Source organism: Planococcus citri, chromosome 3, assembly GCF_950023065.1.
Source record: "Planococcus citri chromosome 3, ihPlaCitr1.1, whole genome shotgun sequence".
NCBI classification, from domain to species: Eukaryota; Metazoa; Arthropoda; class Insecta; order Hemiptera; family Pseudococcidae; genus Planococcus; species Planococcus citri.
In genome coordinates, this window is record NC_088679.1 from 3,368,649 (window position 1) to 3,391,803 (window position 23,155).

The window sequence follows — 23,155 nt, forward strand, 5'->3', positions numbered from 1 at the left end:
CTCTGCACGACGGCGGCATGGAAAGCAGTCGAAGAAGGGAGGTGTAGAATATACGAATATAAATTAGAGGTTTTTCATAGGTGACGCTTATTACATTATAGCTCTCGATGAATAATAAATCAGTATAATAATACCGACGAACCTACTCGATAAAAACAAACACACTAAATGCAGATATCTTTAGACGACGAAGTGGTACACAGTCGGATCGGCGGCGAGGCGTATTTCATACACATCGATTCAATTTGTAACCAAGCAACGATAAAATTTTTTTCAACTGTTTCGAGTTGCTGCCTCGCTATATACGTAGGTATAGGTAAGGTACTCGTATTTGAAAAGTAAATGTGACGCGAGTGACGCCTCCGTCGCAGCCGCAGCCGCCGGTCTAGGTGAGGTAATTTTGGCAGGAAGTACACAGGTGCCGAGAGTAGGTATTTTACCACCGATGCCGCCATCCAAATTTACTTTTCGAAAGGCGAGCCACGAGTATACTACCTATGTAGGAAAAATTCGCTGTGAAGTCGTTTAAACGTCGAAATAACGAAATTTTCCAAACATTTGGAAAAGTTTCGACTCTTTTTTTTCTTCTTTCGCTCATTTCTTTTTGGTTGAATACGCTCATTTTGTCGGCTTGTTTGAAATGTTTCGTTTCGACATTGGCGTCGAGCCCGAAATCGATTATCACCGAGGTGAAAAAAAACAAAATCGTCTTTGAAAATATTTTAACAATGTGTAAATCTCCGAGGATATAATGTGGACGAAGCCAAATTATCTGACAGAATTCCATTTGCAATTCCGAACATCGTCGTTATCCCCTAGCAGATAACTTTTTGTTGTCCGTCAGTTTTGCAGGTCTCTTATCGAGTTAGGTACCTACTAAAATATATTGCCAGACTATTTGAATTTTTAGTTGGCTGAGAACGGTTCTTTTTATTCTTCTTTTTAGCATTGACGATTTTTTTCCCACGTTGGTGACCCTGCCTGGAAGAATTCCCTGGGGTTTTTTAGGCGCGCAAACGAAAAATGAGCCGGTTTTGTGTGTTTTTGGGGAGAAAAAAAGTCAAAGGAAGGAAGTGAATGTGCAATAGTGAATAGTTAGGGTTTTGATTGATTGATTTTATCAATAGGTAATACAACCGATGAGATCGATTTGATTTTGAAAAAAAAGCAATAAATTAGATAGGTACCATTGTGATATCTAATGAGTTGAAATATTATACTTATAGTCCAAGAGCTATACCACTGCGATTGGGCCGAAATAACTGAAAGCTGGGGGTGGTCTCAAAAGTTAGTATACATACCCCTATTTTGAAAACACTTGGTCTGCCGATCCGCAGCTGCTGCTTTAAAGCTCAGTGAAAGCTCGAAAGTTCGAAATTTTTCTGAACTTTCAGCTGAGAAAACTGATGGCTAAAATTGGTGCCTATTTATAGCATTTTTCGCGCTGAATCCGAATATATCGGTCTGCCGACCCATAAGTGCCGCCAAAGTCCCGCCAGACTGGTTCAAAAGGGGAGCAATTTTTGCAAATTTCATGTTTTTGGGCTAAATTCTCAAAAAAAGCTACAAAATCGGGTTAAAAATTATTTTCAAGCAGTTTAACGGAATGCTCTATGGCTAAGATGATTTTTAGGCACCAAAATTTTTCAAAATTTTCATTTTTTGGGGGGTGGGGCGTGAGGGGAGTATATATGGCTTTGTGATACATCAAAATGTATGTTTTTTGACCGTATTGTCCTCCAATGTGAAAAATATTGCCATAATTGAATTCTAAGGCCCAAAAAACATATATTTTGATACATCACAACTTCACAAGACCATATTTGCTGAATTCATCAATACTCCCCTCACGCCCCACCCCCCAAAAAATGAAAATTTTGAAAAATTTTGGTGCCTAAAAATCATCTTAGCCATAGAGCATTCCGTTAAACTGCTTGAAAATAATTTTTAACCCGATTTTGTAGCTTTTTTTGAGAATTTAGCCCAAAAACATGAAATTTGTCAAAATTGCTCCCCTTTTGAACCAGTCTGGCGGGGCTTTGGCGGCACTTATGGGTCGGCAGACCGATATATTCGGATTCAGCGCGAAAAATGCTATAAGTAGGCACCAATTTCAGCCATCAGTTTTCTCGAGCAAAAGTTCAGAAAAATTTCGAACTTTCGAGCTTTCGCTGAGCTTTAAAGCAGCAGCTGCGGATTGGCAGACCAAGTGCTTTTAAAATAGGGGTATGTATACTAACTTTTGAGACCAGTCCCAGCTTTCAGTTATTTCGGCCCAATCACAGTGGTATAGCTCTTGGACTATTATTAATGGGCCTTTTCATGCCAAATCAGCCAAAATTTTTGATCAATTTTTTGAAAGAACCATTCGCCAACGAATCGATCAATTCCTTAATTTATTAATTAATTCGTTCGCGAATGATTCACAGAAAATGAATCAATTCGTTCGTGGATAATTCACCAAAAATCGAGTAAATGAATCGATTCGTTCGCGAACGAGTCACTTATACGAATCAATTCATTCGTGAATGATTCATAAAAAATTGAGTCAATGAATCGATTCGTTCGCGAACGAGTCACTTATACGAATCAATTCGTTCGCGAATGATTCACTGAAAATTATTATTCAATTCGTTCGTGAATTATTCACCAAAAATTGAGTAAACGAATCGATTCGTTCGCGAATGAGTCACTTATACCACCTATACGAATCAATTCGTCCGCAAATGATTCATCAACAAATGAGTAAATGAATCAATCCGTTCGCGAACGAGTCACACATACGAATTAATTAGTTCGTGAATGATTCATCAAAAATGGAGTAAATGAAACGATACGTTCGCGAACGAGTCACTTATACGAATCAATTCGTTCGCGAATGATTCAACAAGAATTATTCATTCGTTCGTGAATGATTCACCAAAAATTGAGTAAATAAATCGATTCGTTCGCGAATGATTCATCAAAAATGGAGTAAATGAAACGATTCGTTCGCGAATGAGTCACCTATACGAGTCAATTCATTTGCGAATGATTCAATTCATCAAAAATTGAGGAAATGAATCGTTTCGTTCGCGAACGAGTCACTTATACGAATCAATTCGTTCGCGAATGATTCACCAAGAATTATTCAATTCGTTCGTGAATGATTCACCATAAATTGAGTCAATGAATCGATTCGTTTGCGAACGAGTCACTTATACAAACCAATTTGTTCGCGAATGATTCACTAAAAGTAAAAATTATTATTGAATTCGTTCGTGAATGATTCACCAAAAATTGAGTAAATGAATCTATTCGTTCGCGAATGATTCATCAAAAATGGAGTAAATGAAACGATTTGTTCGCGAATGAGTCACTTATACGAGTCAAATCGTTCGCGAATGATTCACCAAGAATTATCCAATTTGTTCATGAATGATTCACCATGAATTGAGTAAATGAATCGATTCGATTGCGAACGAGTCACTTATACAAACCAATTTGTTCGCGAATGATTCACCAAAAATTGAGTAAATGAATCGATTCGTTCGCGTATGAGTCACTTATACCGCCTATACGAATCAATTCGTTCGCAAATGATTCATCAACAATTGAGGAGATGAATCGATTCTTTCGCGAACGAGTCACTTATATGAATCAATTCGTTCACAAATGATTCACCAGGAATTATTCAATTCGTTAGTGAATGATTCACCATAAATTGAGTAAATGAATTGATTCTTTCTCGAACGAGTCACTTATATGAATCAATTCGTTCGTGAATGATTCATCAAAAATTGAGGAAATGAATCGATTCGTTCACGAACGAGTCACTTGTACAAACCAATTTGTTCGCGAATGATTCACTTAAAATTATTATTCAATTCGTTCGTGAATGATTCACCAAAAATTGATTAAATGAATTGATTCGTTCGCGAATGAGTCACTTATACGAGTCAATTCGTTCGCAAATGATTCACCAAGAATTATTCAATTCGTTCGTGAATGATTCACCATAGATTGAGTAAATGAATTGGTTTGTTCGCGAACGAGTCACTCATACGAATCAATTCATTCGCGAATGATTCATAAAAATTTTCCACCTTGATTTCAATCCTCATAAATTCATCACTGGCAAGAAGTTTCAATAAAATTAGCGAGGGGGGAAGAGGGGGGTGGATTCAAGTAAGCAAATTCGGGGAAATTGAGTCAGCAAATTTGTACCTCCCACCCTCCCCTCCCCTCTCTAAGCAAACGAATCAAGGAGTATATAAAAAAATGCATCCCCTGATGTAATGTGAAAACCAAAAAAAAATATCCTCAAAAAATACACAGGTGATAAAGTTACTCATACATGGGTACAAAATCCATACACTTCGATATGTATATTTGCCCGTATCAAGTTAAACTTTTGAAACCCGAACTGATTTTACGCATCCGGCGCCATAAAGGTAAAAGGTTCGCGAAATAAATTCCAAACGTATTCGTTTCACTTAAATTCTCTCCTCCTTAGCGAGTTGTCGACCCCCGTAAAAAAAAAACAATATTGTTCCAGTATTTCAACATCCATCGATTTTTTTTTTAGCAGCTTTTTTTCGTTTGAGAATAGGAAAACTTCTAAATTTCAGGCTTGCCGTGGTGCGCGTCTTAAAAAACATATTTATTTTTATTGGCATCGAATCAACGAGCAGAGAACCTTTTACTACTATCTGCGTTTCTCTATAAATGAGACGAGATCGATCGCTGTGCGTCGTCATTAAAAATGGATAAATGCGTATACTTATACAAGTATTTTCTTCTCTTTAAATTGAAAAAGAAAAGAAAAGAAATGAAAGAAAGACGAATAGAAGTAAAAACCTGAAAAGGAAACATTACTTTAATAAATACATATGTACTTAGATACGAGTATACCAATGTGCAAGCATCGTCTTTCCCTATACCATTTAATATATATTTAATTGAACTTTTGCAAACGTAATTGATTTTCATAATAATAAATGATTATTTCTACTTAATGCCAACAAGTACCTACATTGGAAAATATCGAATAACGGTTTTTCAAAATACCGTTTTATTCGGCGGATCATTTTATAATTATAAAAATGTACCCTCGAGCGAGTACATGATCATATCGTCGACGACGACGACGAGCACGAGCGACGAAATAATCCTCACAAACGGGTTTCTCGTATCGAAAAAATTTTCACGTCAAAAGATATACTTACGACGACGAGTAAGTACTCGTGTATAGTATTTACCTCGTCTGGATAATTTTCACCATCTAAACAAGTTTTTCGCATCTCGAAGAAAAGCGCCGAGCGACGAGAAAGAGAGCGCGAAAAAATAAATAGCAAAATCAAAGCGAAGCGATGAAAAACTCGTTAATACTAATTTCATCTTTCGTTCAAAGGATTCGACTCAATTTCGACGATAAATTTTCCCAGATGATATTTTTCGCCTCTTTTTAAGCTACCGATGTAGAAGTTTTAATATCACTTGTTGATGGGGTAAAAAAAAAAAAAACTAAACTAAACTAAAACAGGGAAAAATGTGTAGTCGCGTTGAGCTTTTTCGTAACACGATACGGTTCAATTTTGAAAACGATACAGATGTTTTGAGGAGCTTGTAATTGGATGGAAAGTAATCAGAAAAACGGCTGATGTGAAATTTTTTCAAACGGTAGAAAAGCAACGAATGAGTGGAAATTCCACAGAGGAAGAGAAAGAAGATGGCATGAATTGAAAAAATAAAGTTTTAAAATAAAACGAGGTTTTTTTGAAGGTATAAACGTATGAAATTACTGTCTGCCATTCTATCTGCAGGATTTGAGAAAAAAATATTTTTACAACACGGATTTGCCCAAAAATGGGCTATTTAAAATTTTTAAGCGCTCAGTAGAACCTTGGTCATTTTTTTAAAAAACAAGTAGAGTACAAACAGGAGCGAAAAAAACCACAATTTTTTAAAATGCCTCTTTCTCGAGAACCCATATTTCTTTTCCAAGGGCTATTTAAAAGCTCAAACATTTCCTAGGTTCCTTTAACTCACAATTAAGGTATCATTAAACACCTCATCACCAAGTGGATCATTACTCATTTCATGTCAAATCCGCCAAAATTTGCACGAAAAACGAGAAGTTTTGGACTCAAAATAGATTGGATTTTTTACATTTTTTTAAATGAGATTTTCCTGTAAAAAGAAATTTTTTTCAACCAAGAGGAAGAAGGCTTCTGGAACAACTTCATTAGGTAGAACTAATCATTATAAAATCAAACAAAAGGAAATAATTTTCTCATAAAATCCAGTTAGGTAACTTCAAGGGATGGGATGGGAGAGCAATAATTTCTAATTTAAATCAGAATTTTGATGATAATGGTGTTTTTTTTTTTTTGAGAATCGACTTAAACGAATATAAAAAAATGTTCTGAAATTTTGAAAGAGTAAAAATTAATTCACCTTATTAGTCAACGCACATTTAAAACTTGAAACAAGGTCTACATAGAGCTTCCTTTTTATGCCTTAAACTCTCTACATTGTGCATTTGCAAATAATGCCTGTAATTGGCACATTCGCAAAACATCTCGAACTTGTATTTTTATTTTCAACTACACGCGCTTGATCGCGTACAATAGTAGGAAATTTCGTTCTATTTTCACGCATTTTTTCTTTGCTCAGAAGTTTCAAGACTGAAATGCTCGCATATAGTACGATCTGTTCTCTGATAGCCTAACTTGGTGAACATTAAACCCACGCGAAACACACGACGATTTCTTGTCTCATTGAATTAAGAATTTCTTTCGTCAAAATTTCGTGTGATAATTTACCTTAGTCTACAAAAATATATGTATAAATATCCAGTTTCGAAACGAGAAGAGAGAAAAAAACTATTAAGTATGGTCGTCATCGTCGTGTTGTTGTCGTACGGTAGGTAGGTATCAAATAACATTGTCATATTACACACATAGTCACATACATACGGATATTGTTTGCTAAAGTATATTCAATTCACTCAGAAAGTTTTTTCATTTCTTCGCCGAGAAAAATAACAATGATACGAAACATCCTACCGCGAATAGTACCTACCGACGATGTTATGTGGGAGAGAAATATTCACGAAATTTATCTCTCTTTAAACACACAACAGAAGAAATGGAAACACATAGGTTTCAGCATGTAGCGATAAATCGTTTCAAAAAATAACGAAATAAAGTTGGAATTTAGCGTAAGTAATGAGTCGAGAAGCTCTCGATAACAAATTCTTTGCATGAGTATAAAGACGTAGATCTAGATAATTATACCCCCTGTCCTCTTGTCTTTATATCTCTTCATGTCCCTCCCTTGGATGGTATAGCCAAAAAAGTGTTTTTTCTCCAGAAAAATATTGAGTATACATTCCAGAGAAAGGTGATGTTGTTATTTTGAAAGATGTCACTTTCAACAAGAAACTTTGAAATTGTGACCAATGAGTTACCACACCAATCAATCGAGATTTGTTAGATCCGATTGATATGGAAACTGATTTGGGCCAGGCATCCATGGGATCACTAGCATCGCACCAGTGGACTTTGATTTTTATCAGGACTAAAATGTGATAGAGAATGTTTTGATATGCAATATCAGTTGAATTTGAGTGTGTTTGTTAATTGTTTTGGTCCATTTGAACACATCAATCCACACAAAAGTTTCTTCAATACAAATCATTTTGAAAAACTTCAAACTTTATTTATGTCAAATATCAAATATCACATTTTTGTCCTCATCATATTCCAAGTCCAACAGCAACACTAGCGCTGCCCAGCCCGAATACTGAAATCAGCGATGTGAAGGAAACTAAAAGCACTACATCAACGCCAAAGAAAATTGAACCTTCCATGTTGAAGTCATCGCCTGCTATGCCAAAATCTTCGACTAAATCTTCAACTAAATCGATACCAACACATTCACCGATATCATCAAATAGTTCCTTGTTCGGGAATGATGAGTTCAATGACGCTATCGATAATTCCAACAAGGATTGCCAAGACGATTCTGTGTGTGATACAGACTTGACAAAATGGCGATTATTACATGTCTAACATCGATTAAAATCTCTGATTCCCGACGATCTCGCTAATTGCTTTGAAATTGAGATTTTCACAGCTGAAATTAGAAGCTTCACCCAATTCGTACACAGAAGCTGTTTGAAGGCAAAATCTTTCCAAATAGAAAAACCCTATGGATACACCGAAGAAATCTGTAGCCACTAACGACGTGCCAAATGTAGGTTTTAGACCTCAAGGAAAGCGATCAGACATCGTTACATCTGATGTTCCCTATTGATCATCTAGTAGCAGTATACGATCTGCTGTACATTGCCAGAGATACACTCCTCACCCGGCATGTTATCAAAATCTCTGAAGAATTTTACCACTGAAGACATCAGCTGTCTTAGACGTGAATTGAAGACAGCTCAAACAATCCAGCTATGCGGATTTTGCCAGATGTTGGAGTACGTTTCACTCAACAACTGGCGTATACTTAGAAAATGCTGACACAGCAATATTGTGGAGCCAGGTAGCTGATCAAGTTGTTTATCCGAGTTGATCACTGCTAGTGAAGCATCTTTAACATCAATCGAATTTGAGAGAACATGATCGACATTCTTCATGTTTGTGCAGAGCAGTTTTGCTGTTAATTTATTGCTCGATAATTCTCGAATTAGGAAAAGTGTTGAAAATAATATAAAATCAAACTATCGAGATACATTGTATTTGAGAAGTCAACAAACATCAATTGTGATTTTGTAATATTTTTATACTCGAGATTCCGATTTTCAAATATTCTAACTAATGTTCTGATTACGCTAACGTTTGCATTGTGGCGATTTTCTATCCATTTAATTTCGGTACATATTTGTTCGTTTGTAAATATGTTTCAATACATCGTTTTATTTTGAAGTGTGCACCGTATTTTATCATTGATAACTGTGAATAATGGATAGAGAATTCTGGTACCACACACGGAATGTGTAGGAGAAGCAAGAGCCTTTCAACACAATTTTTTAAAAATTTTTTATCAGAGGGGTGGGGGGGGGGGTGTGAAATTGACAGAAGAAAACTCATTTCAACTTTTGTCAAAATTGTCAAAATACACCTGTTATTAGCCAAAATTTCAAAAATTCACATTAGTGCCAAAATTATCAAAAAAGTATTTTTTAAAACTGCCAACAAAGCACTGTTTTTTTGCCAAAATGTTCAAAAAATTCTGTTGCCAAAATTGGCGAAAATTCTTGCTTGTATGCTTTTAGTCAAAATTTTCAAAACTTCTATGTACTTTGCTTCAAAATTGTCAACAAGTTCTATTTTTTGACTAGGTAAGTATTGTAGGCAAAGACCTTTTTTTTTTGACATGTTATCCAAAAAATGTTGTTTTAGATATGCCGAAATTGTCAATACAATCTTGTTTTTAGCCAAAATAGTCTGAAAGTACAGGTTTTGCAAAAATAGCGCTGCTTTTTCCATTTTAAAAATCAATCTTTGTAATTTTATATTTTTCTTCGATTCCTCTTTCTATACATTTTTTAAGTTCTCTTTAAAAATATAAAAATTCTGACCTGATAAAAAAGGTGCAATAATTATACTTGTAAATGAAATGCTACTAGGTATATGTTTATCACATCTATAGGTAAGATTCACGACATATCTCTACTTTTTTTTTCAGAATATTTTTAGTTTATGGGTAAAGGATCTTTAAAAATGCTAAAAAATAATTGATTTTTCAAACGATTTGTCCCTCTTGATGGGTCAATTTTGGTCGATTTTTTTCCTCTCATTGTTAAGCCAAATTTGGATTAAGTACCTTAGGTCAATTGTTTTATGGTTTATAATTTCCAATTGAAAAATATAAGTTGTATAATATTTATCAATCACCTATTTTAGGAATCACTTTTTTCATTCACTTTTGTGAGAGGTTGACCTGATTTTTCTATAATCATGTAAATTATCTCTTGATTTTGGGACAATAACCATGATTTTGAACCAATCCATGATCTAGAATGAACTTTTGATAACTTTTTGTACAATTTTGGGATTTTTTTCAAAATTTTTGAATTTTGGTAAGATTTGTTGAACATGAGTAAAGTGTACGTATGGTACTTTTTGGATTCGAAAAAGATTTTGTTAAAATTTTTGAAAATTGAAATCAAAATTTGTATTTTCTGTAATTACTGATTTTTAGTTCAACTTTTGGACATTCTTGGTAACTTTTTGTAAGTTTGACTTGCGATTTTGGGCATTTTTTTATTCACAGAGTTCATGATTACATTCCTTGCTAACTTCAGTAGATGAGCGTTCTGACAACCTTATAAACATATTTTCAAGGGTAAAATTCGACGCTCAACATTTCTTGTTCTATACATTTTCCGCACATTTCGCTTAATTTAACAAAAAAGAAATGCAAAAACGTGTATTTTTCAGTTTTTTTTTTGCAAATGTGAGCTTTTTGCTGACAAAATTTCAATTTTACGGAATGGTAGTAAGAGAGTACCTACTTGTAAAAGTACACATTTTGGTGAAAACAGTTTTTGTGCCCAACCCTTCAATCCGGAGATGTGGCGGGTCAAAGTTTTCTTCTGTCAATTTTACACCCACCACTAAGATGAAATTTGTTGAAAAAAATCGTGTTAAAAGGCCCATGCTTCCCCTATACATTCCGTGTGGTAAGTACCAGAATTTTTTACCCACTACTCTTGGATATTAATTTTTTCCCACAAAAAAGACTTTTTTGGCTATACTGTCCAAGAGGGAGGAGGGGTTGAGGGGCGGAAATTCCGTTCGAAAATTTTTTTTGGAGGTACCCAACAATAATCCATCATAATTTTCCAAATCTGGGTACAGGCCTACAGGGCCATTTCATTTCGCATATTTTACCTGGGAATACCCTCTCCAATCACTTTGAAAGAGCCAACAATGAACTTTAGCGACGTTTGAAAGCAGCACAAATCCAACACTGACAGTAGAAAAATGCAATATGAAAAAATATTTTGAAAATATTTTCAAACTCTCATCAACCTACTCTCCAACCACAAATACCTACCCTCACAATAAACACAACGAAGTAATCCAATCCCCACGCATAAAACTATAAAATTAGACATAAAAACGACCTCGTTTGAACTTAATTTAGAGTAAGTATAACTTGGTTAAACAAATAAAAATTCGCGTAAAAAGTATTTAATTAGGAGGGAAAAAATGCAAAAATGATGAAAAAAGAAAAAAAAACCACACAACACACAAACGGGAAGAAACCCGAGATGAAAACCACCTCTGACCATCCCCGCAGACTTAATAAAATCTTTAACGAGGTTGACTTAATTGTTACCAAACAACTTTTCCCCCTTGGAAAATTTCTTTACGGCGACGTTGCCGCCGTTGACGCGGCTCGCGCAGTCCAAGTCCTCGGGTGGTAAGAAGACGTAGGCTGCGGCAGGCAGTCCTTTACCAAAGTCACTCCAAGCATTTACCGCAACTGTTTATCTTAGCTTAATAAAGCTGTTGCTACTCAGAGTGCGTAAAAGATATTTAAAGAAAATAAATTGCTTCCCGTTGCGATGCGAGGCAAGGAGGGGCAAGGAGAAGAGAGCAAAATGAATTTTTGGCTGAAAAAAAAACCTTATCCGGCTGACTCCGACCTTCAGTGCTGCTCGTAAGCCCAGTCCACTGTAATGATTTTCGCGTAGCAGCGACTTCTGCTGTTGGAATCTCGATGCCGACAATGGGTTTTCGCGCGCACCACGCCACGCCACGCCGTCGAAACATCACATAATAAAACGATTTACGACTACGATAATTGTTTTTCCGCTGCTTTCCTCCAGGCATATTACACATAAACGACCGTAAAGACTAAAGAAACGAAGTAAATTTACTAAATGGCCTAATTAACAACCAAACTAGTCGACTCGAATGGCATCGCGACTGTTTTCCAGCCGATTTTCAATTTCGCTCGTGTTTTATCCTCCTATCGGAACCGACATCTCGAGGATATGGAAAATTTACCAGATGAAATCGGCTACGACAATTTTCCCAAAGAAATGTCACGCCGAGTGAAATAAAATTAAGGAAGAGAGAAAGAAGAGCTTAAATTGTAAATGTCGAGTACTAATTTCTTCGGATGTTACGAAAATTCCATCTCTAATTGTTCGTCGATTGGTTATTTTGCATGGAAATGGAAAGGAAACTCATCGGAAGATGATTAAAAATTGATTAATATATTCGAAAATATTTTTTGCAACGATTAGTTTTGTTGAGTTTCAAAAAAAAATTCAAGTTTAGCTCTCTCAAGTACCTCAGAATTCGGACTAAAAATTAACCCTTGAACTAGCATCCTTCGATTTGTACGAAACTAAGCTAGGTAGCTTCAAAGAACGTGTTCTAAATCCCCGAAAGCAAAATTCAGGTTCTGATGTTCATTTTTGGATATTTGGCAAATTTTTCAAAATTCAAGAATTCAATTCGGGCTAACAAATTGCCAACTGACGGGTACGAAATCGCCAACTTGCCTACTTTTCCATTTTCCGGACGTTTAGGGTGGGCGATAGAATTGAAGAAGGCGAATAATCGTTTTTTATACTTCGTATCGAGCAAATAGGTCTAATGTGTATAAAAATAATGGGAAAAATCAGCAATTAATACTGAATCCCACGGAGCAAAAGTCAACTCTCAACTTCTAACAAGTTCGCTTTTTCATTTGCATTTTATTTTTAAAATACGCCTCGCTTTCAACATTTTTTCAAACGGCATATAAGTTGAAGAAAAGAAAAAAAAAGTTTTGGGCGTATTTTTAATTAATTTGTATTCAAAAAAGTGATAAGTGCGAACCACGCAGCACGGTCGAGTTCATCAACCGCACCGCGAAGCTGTCTCGCAGGGAGGAAAAAGAAGGGAAAGAAAAAGAAGCAGGCGAGAATCTTCGTTAACGAGTTTTTTTCACGTTTAATTAATAACCGATATTAGAAGTTTTTTAATATCGTTGCGAACACTCAGTTATTGTTTCAGTCTTTTGAAAGAAAGAAGAAGAAGAAGAAGAAGAAAACAGAGAGAATTATTCGAGAAGATAGGCGATTATAAACGGTGTATTTTTTTTTCTTCTTCGCAACTTGATTCGATCGGAGAGGGGCCGGGGAGTGGGACTGGGGTGACAAAAGCTTATAAGGAGACAAGAGGAAAGCCGGCCAAGTTTTCTTCGTTTAATTAAATTCGCACAAATAAAAACAATTTACAAGAATACAGTCGTTGGTTATTTTTTAATTTCATATTTTAATTAAAGCTTCTCAGATGTTTCAGGATTATTCGAAGACATAACCCTTTAAAGCCTCTTTTGTTAGTTTATATTTAACCGTCAACTAAGTATATGGCGTGTGTTGGTCGCTTCGCGTTATACTACACTAACTAACTATACGAGCAACAACTATGTACAATATATTTCAAAATTTCAAACTGTTGTTAACTTGAACCGGCGGCGGCGTGTACGAGTAGGGGTAGGATGGTACACCGAGTCTATCTAATAACTTCGCATTTCAATTAATTCGGCTAATGTGCGACGAGCAGAACTGACGAAAACGAACTAACATTCTAACATCAGCTTCCATACCATAGCTTGACTAAATTCCTAGATGTATTTATAAGGATAATAACATGGTATTTAGCTACTCTCCGATCTACATATAAGCAAAACGTCCGGTACCTAACTGTGGTAGAAGCAGGCACCATGTGAATCAAGGAAGAGGACAGCATTAGTGACCAAATCAAAATAATGCTGACGAATTTTGTTATGGGAAGAGAGCTCATTTCTGGAAATGATTTTCCCTGAGGTTTTCAGACCAATTTCTCCAATTTCCCAGATTCTTGAAAAATGAATTACACATGTGATCAGGTGAGGGGGTGTCAATTTGTTTCGGACATCATGAGCTCCAAATATCGGCGATAGATCTATGTACAGTTGTGCCCTTTTTTTCCAAGCATGACTGTGTGCTCAATAGGGTGGCCCTTATTTAAACTTGGTGGGAAGTTTTTTTGGTGTTTTTTTAGTGGAAAAAATCAAGATTTTTGACATGCTGAGCTCAATCGATGGTATCAAAATTTTTTAAAAGAGAGGCGTTCTGTTAAAAGAACTAAAATTGTATTAATAATTCGCATTCGAGCATAGCTACAATGGTAGAACATAATTTTTCAAAAACTTTTCAAAATTTTTATTTGAACCTTCAGACGTATTTCATTGTAACTTGGAACGAATGGTGAACTGAACAGAATACCGTACTGAATGCTGAAATTTTATTTTATTTTATTTTGTGTTTTTATTACTCACATGGGACTCTCACGGGACTCACATGGGACTCCCAGGGGGCTCACATGAGACTCTCAGGGGACTCTCATCTGACTCTCATTGGACTGTCATGTGACTCTCAGGGGACTCACACGAGACTCTCATTTGACTCGCATGTGACTCTCAGGGGACTCTCAAGTGACTCAGATGAGACTCTCATGTGATTCTCAGGGGACTCACATGAGACTCGCATGGGACTAGAACGATACTCTCCTTAGGCTCACATGTGACTCTCAAAGTGCTCTCAAGTGACTCAAATGAGATTTCCATGTGACTCTCAGGTGGCCCAGATGTGAATTTCATTGGACTCACACAAGACTATTGTTGGGCTCTTATGTGACTCTCAGGGGCTCTCAAGTGACTCACATGGGGATCACATGGGACTCTGATGGGACTCTGATGGGACTCTCGTATGTCTCTAAGGGGACTCCAATGGGACTGTAGTGTGACTATCTAGGGACTCACATGGAACTCTCGTGTGACTCTCAGGGGACTCACATGGGACTCTCAGGGACTCTCAGGAGACTCACATGAGACTCCCATGGGACTCACACGAGACTCTCATTGGACTCATATATGACGCTCAGGGAACTCTCAAGTGACTCACTCAAGACTCCCATGGGACTCACACGAGACTCTCATTGGACTCTCAAGGGGGCTTCAATGGGACTCTCAAGCGACTCACATGAGAGTCCCATTGGACTCCCGTGAGACTCTCAGAGAACTCTCATGTAACTCTCATGGGACTTTCAGGGGACTCACATGGGACTCTCAGGGACTCTCAAGTCTCAGGAGACTCACATGGGACTCACACAAGACTTTCATTGGGCTCTCATGTGACTCTCAGGGGACTTACATAGGACTCTTGTGTGACTCTCTGGGGACTCACACTAGACTCTCATTTTACTCGCATGTGACTCTCAGGAGATTCTTATGGGACTCCCATGTGACTCTCAGGGGACTCTCAAGTGACTCAAATGAGACTCTTATGGGACTCGCACGATACTCTCCTTGGACTCACATGTGACTCTCAGGGTACTCTCCAGTGACTCAAATGAGACTACCATGTGACTCTCAGGGAGCCCAGATGAGACTTTCATGGGACTCACATTGGACTCTCAGGGCACTCTTAAGTGACTCACATGAGACTCCCATAGGACTCACACGACACTATCGTTGGGCTCTCATGTGACTCTCAGGGGACTCACACGAGACTCCCATTGGGCTCTAATGAGCCTCTTGTGTGACTCTCAGGAGACTCCAATGGGACTCTCGCGTGACCCTCAGAGAACTCAATGGGACTCTAGTGTGACTCGTCTTTCGCCCTAGTGAAAAAATGCCAATGGTTTTTGAAATACCATAGGTTATCAATGGTTAATCAACGGTCAACTTATGGTAAACCATAAGTACAACAAAAATACCTGTTGGTATTTTGGAACTATTGGTATTTTTTATGGGGGTCTTTCCGTGTTTCCATCTGTCCGTCTTTTTGTCTTTTCGTCTTTTTGCCTTTTTGATGTTGAATGGCCCAAGCAAAGCGAGGCCAACAACTCTGGAAAATTTATAATTCCAAAAAAAGTAAGACTTCATAAAGAAATATATTTTTTTAATGTCAAATCCATACTTTTTTGAAATCCTGGGGCTACTACACCCCCCCCCCCCCCGAAAAAATGTACCTACACAAAAAAGTGACAAAACATAGGCAATACATTTTCAAAGCAAAAAAAAAATTATTGAAAAAACAGATCCAAAAATGATACTTGATTGAAACTTGTTTTCGGATGCAAAAAACAACACAATTCTTAGCATCTTTTTCGCAAAAAAAAATAAGAAAATTCTTGACAATTTAAGCTAAAAGCGAGACTTTTTGCCTTTTTTGACAGAAAATAAGACATCCACAATAAGAGGGAGATTTATTAATGATATTCATAAATCATAAGTTGATAAAATGCAAGACTTCAACAATTTTTGTAAAAAACAAGACTTTCTGGGAATTTGGGCATTTATCTATGACAAAACCAGCCAGCGAAAAAATTGCCTGAGCAAAGCGAATGTGAATTTTTTCATTGTTATTTGAAGTAACCTTTCACAAAATTCCCTGACTTTTCAGTACATATAAAAGCTGCAAATTTCCAAAATTTCCTGACGTTTCCCTGACTTTTCCAGGTTTTCCAGGCTTGTGGACACCCTGCCGGATTTTCGCTCGAGGGTCTTCGATTTTTTTCAAAATCAGCTAGATCATGTTTATAGGTTATCAAACGATGACGAATGACACAAACCTGGAGCTGTGGGACTTCAAATGGCCGAAAATTTCAGTTGCAAATTGCTCCGGTTTGAACTTTTTTTTTCAAATTGTAGTACATTGAGAGGTAGTTGACGAATGATGTCAAAATCAGTGTTTCCACTTCCAAAAACCTGAAAAAATTGATTTAAAAACGATGTGCGTGAGTAAAATTCTGAAAATATTCTTAGTTTTAGCCCTTTTTTTTTTTACGTAGAATAACAGTGCCAAACTTGTAATTTTTTTTCTACAAAATGAAAACAAAAAAAAAATGCCAGTCCAATTTTTTGATATGTTAGGTATTCTACATAAAAGGGACTAAAACTGAGAATTTGTTCAGAATTTTCACTCGGAGACATCGTAATTATATTTAAATTATAAGTTTTTAAATCGATTTCTTTTAGGTTTTTGAATGTGGAAACACTGATTTTTACGTCATTCGTCGATTACCCTCTCAATGTACTACGATTTGAAAATAGTTCAAAATTTTATACCACGTACAACCGAAGCAATTTGCAACTGAAATTTTCCATTTTCGGCCATTTTAAAGAACTTTGAAGCCCCACAGCTCCGCAAAAAAAAAAAAAAAAAAAAAAATCGAAAAAATGTCCGGTTTGCGTCATTTGTCATCGTTTGATGACCTCTAAACATGATAAAAGAGCTGGAGAGATAGGAAATCGCTTTTGGTACCGGTCTATTTTAAAAAACATATGTATTGGATACTCGAATTTATTTTAAGTCTCCACTCGAACAAACATGGTGAAATTTTTTTCTATGTCAGCATATAGTTCAAGGGTAGTAGGCAGGCCTAAACTATATAAAAGCTGAATTTGTATACCTTCAAGATTTCGTGAATTTGCCTAAAAAGGAAATGATGTCAAGCTGCATGCAAACATACCAACGTTAATACGAACTTATCCACGTATTATATACTCGTTGTCGTAGGTATAATACATATTATAGAAGATACCTCTCGAAAAAGAAGGTAGGTAAAGACGTAGTATGTACGTAGGTAAGGTACGTTTTATACAAACCTACTCTACGTACAAGCATAATATATACTTTGGTGTAGGAAATTCATCACCCAGGGGGCCGATTCGCGTTTAAAATTTCAAATTAAATGAGAACTTCACGAAACGGTGGCAATTTTTCTCCGGCTTTCGTTTTTGCTTTCGTGTCACTTTAGGATAGGTAACTGATGCTAGCTCATCGAATAAAATTTCCTTCTTCCGTTCAAGTTTCGGTTAACACTAAGTTGTTAGTCAACAAAGAGGTATTTGTCTGCTTGCTTAAAATCCTACACCATCTTATTTCTTCTTCTTCTTCGCCGCCCCGTTGATAATAAGTTTAAAAAGGATTTAGTGCCGCGCGTACCATTTCTTTGTTTTCGTAACATCTCTCATCTCCCATCTCTCGTTCTCGTGCTCGTTCTGCCACCCTGCTCGTTCTTCGCTCGGCTGCCTATTGTTCTTTCACGCCCGTTTGATGATATCGTCAGCCAGCTTCGTTGTTCAAAAGTCATAGACGTTTTTCTTGCAAACAATCATCTTGTTTCTATTATTGTGCGATTGTCAGTTTTAACCTGAGATTTTCTTGGGGAGGAGGGGGGATTTTTCTGACATTTATGACTAAGATTAAAACAAATTTGTTATAAGTATACGTGAAAAATTATTATTTTTTCTATGTGAAAAAGAGATGCATATTTCAACTTGGGTATTTTAAATCGATTTCAAGGATACTATTTTTGAAATAATGTATTTGTAATTTAATTTTTCAGATGCTGAAATTATGTCAGAATGCGGAAAATGCAAATTCAATTACTTAATGGGCCTGAATCAGTACCTTTACTTAATTGAAGGATAACGTCCATGGATGGTAAGTAAAAATTAGCAAGCTAGTAGCTTTACCTACCTACTTACGTATATTATGTTTAATGAATTGAATTGCATGTCATGTGATCTGATTTTTCGAAGATTTTATATTGCTTCAGTCATTTATTCCGATTTTTTTTACAATAAAATAAAAATAAAATTGGACTTTCACACTATAACCAATAATCCGGCTCAGAAGTTCATTTTGCTCCTCTGCCTACTCACAAAGGAACCTCTTGAGGTGTCCGCCTCCGATTTGAACGGGATCGCAATTTTTGGAAAGAGCATGTTCTAAAACCCCCAAATCCAAATTTTCAGCTGCCCAACTTCATTTTTCGATTTTTGGCGAATTTTTGAAAACCCAAAATTGACTATTTTGGTGATTTATGTTTTTTTTTTAAAGTACGAACTCGATCAGTAAAAATGTTCAAAATAAGTCCTAAAACTGATATTATAACCACTCAAATCCAAATTTCACTATTTCCAGCCATTCTGGAGCCTCCAGAGCTATTTTTCAATTTCTCCAGACATTTGAATTTGTTCCAGAAGGCGTGAATATGAAGTTGGGCAGCTAAAAATCGAGTTGTGTGTTGTACTCGACCTGTTCAACGAATTTATCCGCATTTGAGCCGATTCTGGAGCGGACACCTCAAGAGTGGTTTTTTGACCAGCTTTTTTTCAAAATAAAAATATTCAAAAATCAAAAATTTCTCGTTTGCGAGAAAATTTTAGAAATTCGCGCAAATTGCAGTATTTTGCCATGAACTAAGCCCACGAGGGCGAATTTCGCCATTTCCAGCTATTCTGGAGGCTCCAGCGCGATTTTTCAATTTCTCCAGAATTTTGAATTTGCTCCAGAAGGCGTGAATATGAAGTTGGGCAGCTAAAAATCGAGTTGTGTGTTATACTCGACCTGTTCAACGAATTTATCCACATTTGAGCCGATTCTGGAGCAGACACCTCAAGAGTGGTTTTTGACCAGCTTTTTTTCAAAATAATAATATCCAAAAACCAAAAATTCCTCGTTTGTGAGAAAATTTTTGAAATTTGCGCGAATCGCTGTATTTCGTCATTAATTAACCACACGAGAGCGAATTTTACCATTTCTAGCCTTTCTTGGGCCTCCCTTTAATTTTTGGATATTTTTATTACATAAAAGATGGTCAAAAACCCACTCTTGAGGTGTCCCCTCCAGAATCGGCTCAAATGTGGATAAATTCGTTAAACAGGTCTAGTATAACACACAACTCGATTTTTAGCTGCCCAACTTCATATTCACGCCTTGTGGAACAAATTCAACTGTCTGGAGAAATTGAAAAATAGCGCTGGAGGCTCCAAAATGGCTGGAAATGGCGAAATTTGGATTTTGGGGTTAATATCAGTTTTATAGAACTTATTTTGAACATTTTTACTGATCGAGTTCGTACTTTTTAAAAAAAAACATAAATCACCAAAATAGTCAATTTTGGATTTTCAAAAATTCGCCAAAAATCGAAAAATGAACTTGGGCAGCTGAAAATTTGGATTTGAGGGTTTTAGAACATGCTCTTTCCAAAAATTGCGGTCCCGTTCAAATCGGAGGCGGACACCTCAAGAGGTTCCCTTGTCAGCTTCAAGATTTGGACAAGTAGGTAAAGTATCCGAATCTTGTGTTGTTTTTGTTAAAAAGAATATTGAGAAAAAAGACCAGCACAGAATACTCCAAAAAAACACACGAAACTTGTCGGTAAACAATCGTAAAAATGAAAGGGATACATTTCGAACCATCCTATATACCTACATTCGCATCCAATTACCACATTTACCAACAGGTGAAGTTTGTCATTTTACTCGGTATTGAAAAAGAAAAAAATGCACACACATAGACGTTGTCATTGACGTATTGAAAATCTCTCTCTAACCTAAAGCTTGTTCGTGTTCGTATAATATATCACCGCGATGTGAAAAAGGAGAAAGAAAAAATTCTGCGAAAGAAAAAGAGTACATTTTACGAGCTAAAAGGTTGTAGTTTATTGAAAAAATATTCAAAAATAATGACGTCATAATTGAAAGGAAACTTCTCTCTTTGCCACACTACAATTTATATAACCCCATTTATACGAACGTGTTGCTTCAGGAAATGGAAACAAGCGAAATTGTAGTGCGCTCGCTGACTCCGCGCCCCCTTCTCGTTCCCTATTTATATCTACGTATATATATATCTTTTGTATTGGATTTTGATAGGAAATTCGCGTGCTGCTCTCTTCTCCGGTCTCCGGTCTTCGATGTGTTTTGCCCAGGCGCGTACAAGAGCAGTTTTTCTTTGCCAATCCCAATCCCAATGTCGCAGTCGTCTTTCTTCGCCATTCCAACATTCTTGTACCGCAAGTAAATACGATAAAAGCGGAGAAGAAGACGCAGCTAACGCGCACAGTTTACAGCGATATTGTCGTTCGTTTTTCTCGTATATGTCGCCGATCATTATTTCGACAAATAATGAACCCTTTTGCTGAATTGGGTACCTATTTTTTTTTCTTGTTGCGCTCCGTTGAAAATACACAAACGAACGAGTTACGTACACGAAAACGAGTTTTGAAAATTTTCACATTATTATTAGCATCCGGGCGTTCGTTCTGTTATTTGATTTGGAATTTTTATAAATTATATGTACCTTGTTCGGTCGAAGGTTGATGCGACGCCAGGGCTGGGAGGGTTCCATTTTTTTTCTCAAAATTGATCGCAATTTCATCGTTTGATGCATAGGAAGCCACTTGATGTGAAAAATTTGCAATATTGCGAAAAATTTCCCTCAATGAAGAATGCTCTGAACGTTAGATGAAGATGTCGAGATGTATGGCAAACGGACCGAGAAGAGCGAATAAAGGTAGAAAAAAAAAGTCAAACGCCGAAAGCCGACTATATGCAAATAAATGTAAATTGACATCGAACGAAGTAAAAAAATTGCCTTCACATTCGCGTGATTCTGTGCAGAAGATGGCTCTGTCTTTTCTTTTTCACGCAGTGTCGACAAATTTGCATACATCTTTAGGTATCCGGCACCGGTAAAACTGATTGCGGTAGACTTTGTTTGTTGTTTATGTGGGTAAAACCCTAACGACGACGGCTGGCTCGCCGATTTCTTGTACTATATTAACGTCGCACTGTGCCCCGCAGCAACCCTCTTCTTATGCTCATTTTTCAACCGAGCCACCACATACATGAGAGCAAGAACATCTCTGTATAGAATGATATCAACTTAAAAACATCGAACGAAAATCGAACCTTTGTACGGTTCAGTTTCTGTCCTTTTTTATTCGTTTGTTGGTTTGCAATCTGACTCTGAATTAGGTAAGTAGGTGTATGGGGCAGCAAAACGTGTATTGGGTGATTTTAAATGAGAAATAAATTTCAAAATCTGTGTTTTCACATCTCAGTGCATGTAACATTATTAATCGTTGCCAAGAAATTTGTTTTTGAAAAAACTTTTGAAAAAGATTTTCAATGTAAATTTCAAAATTTAAAACACCGATTTAAAAAATACAAAGTTGGAGATCCAAAATTTTTCCTGCAATCTTTTGAGGTCTCCCAACAAATTTTTTATCGGATCCTATTCAAAAGAAAGTCGAATACCGCCCACCTTGGTGAGCGGGTTCTGCGCCAGGAGTGAAAAAATCCACTTTTAATATCGTCTCAGAAGTCAGAACAAATCAGAAAGGAAGAGGATTATTTGTTTATTTTTTTTTTATCTCTTGTGTTTGAACCCGTATCTTCAAGTTGGAATCCCATAGTCGGACATTTTTCACCATTTCTCCCCCCCCCCCACTACTTCCATAGCAAACTTTTTTTTATTTTAAGGTAAATTTTAATTCCTGACAGATGAATGCTGGTTCCAGTCAGGGACCCGAAATTTTTCTGTGGTCTTTTGAGGTTCCTTAACGGTTTTTCCTATTGAATTCCCCTTCAAGTTTTCCAAAAAAAAGTCGAATACGACCCCACCTTTGTCAGCGGGTTCTGCGCCAGGAATACAAAATTCGCCATTTCTTTTCCATACCTTGCGTTTTAAAAACTATTCTTCAAGTTGGAATCTCGAAGTAAGAAAATTTTCACCATTCCTGCCCTCCTACTCACTCCTTTTGCAACTTACCTATTTTTGATTTTCAAGGCGAATTTCAATTTCTTGACAGAAAAATGCTGGTTCCAGTCAGTGACCCAAAATTTTCCTGTAGTATTTTGAGGTTCCCTAACAGTTTTTCCAATTGAATTCCCCTCAACTTTTCCAAAAAAAAGTTAAATACTACCCCACCTTGGTCAGCGGGTTCTGCGCCAGGAATAGGAAATTTGCCATTTCTTTTCTATCTCTTGTGTTTTAAAAACACTGTTCTTCAAGTTGGAATCTCGAAGTCAGAAATTTTTCACCATTCCTCTCCTACTAATCACTTTTTTTGTCAACTTGTTTTGGTTTTCAAGGCGAATTTTAATTTCTTGACAGAAAAATTCTGATTCCAGTCAGTGACCTAAAATTTTCCTACAGTCATTTGAGGTCTCTTTACAGTTTTTCATCAAATCTGCCCTCAAATTTTTCCCCTAAAATGTCAAATATGACTCACCCTGGTGAACGGGTTCTGCGCCAGGAATGAAAAAATTTCACATTCAATGTCTCAGAACGAACAGGAAAGCAAGAGGA

General features: G+C 36.6%; 1 protein-coding gene and 1 long non-coding RNA gene across 7 annotated transcripts in view; one reads left to right on the plus strand and one right to left on the minus strand.

Moving 5' to 3' along the window:
- LOC135840889 (uncharacterized) overlaps positions 1–23,155 on the plus strand; it is a 402,381-nt gene that overhangs the window by 104,169 nt on the left and 275,057 nt on the right. The window contains exon 3 of the long non-coding RNA XR_010557795.1: positions 18,399–18,496. This is a non-coding gene — a long non-coding RNA (uncharacterized LOC135840889). The remainder of the gene's footprint in view (positions 1–18,398; positions 18,497–23,155) is intronic.
- Positions 1–23,155, minus strand: part of bma (SCY1-like protein bma) — a 390,878-nt gene that overhangs the window by 100,223 nt on the left and 267,500 nt on the right. The gene's annotated exons all lie outside the window — the stretch shown is intronic.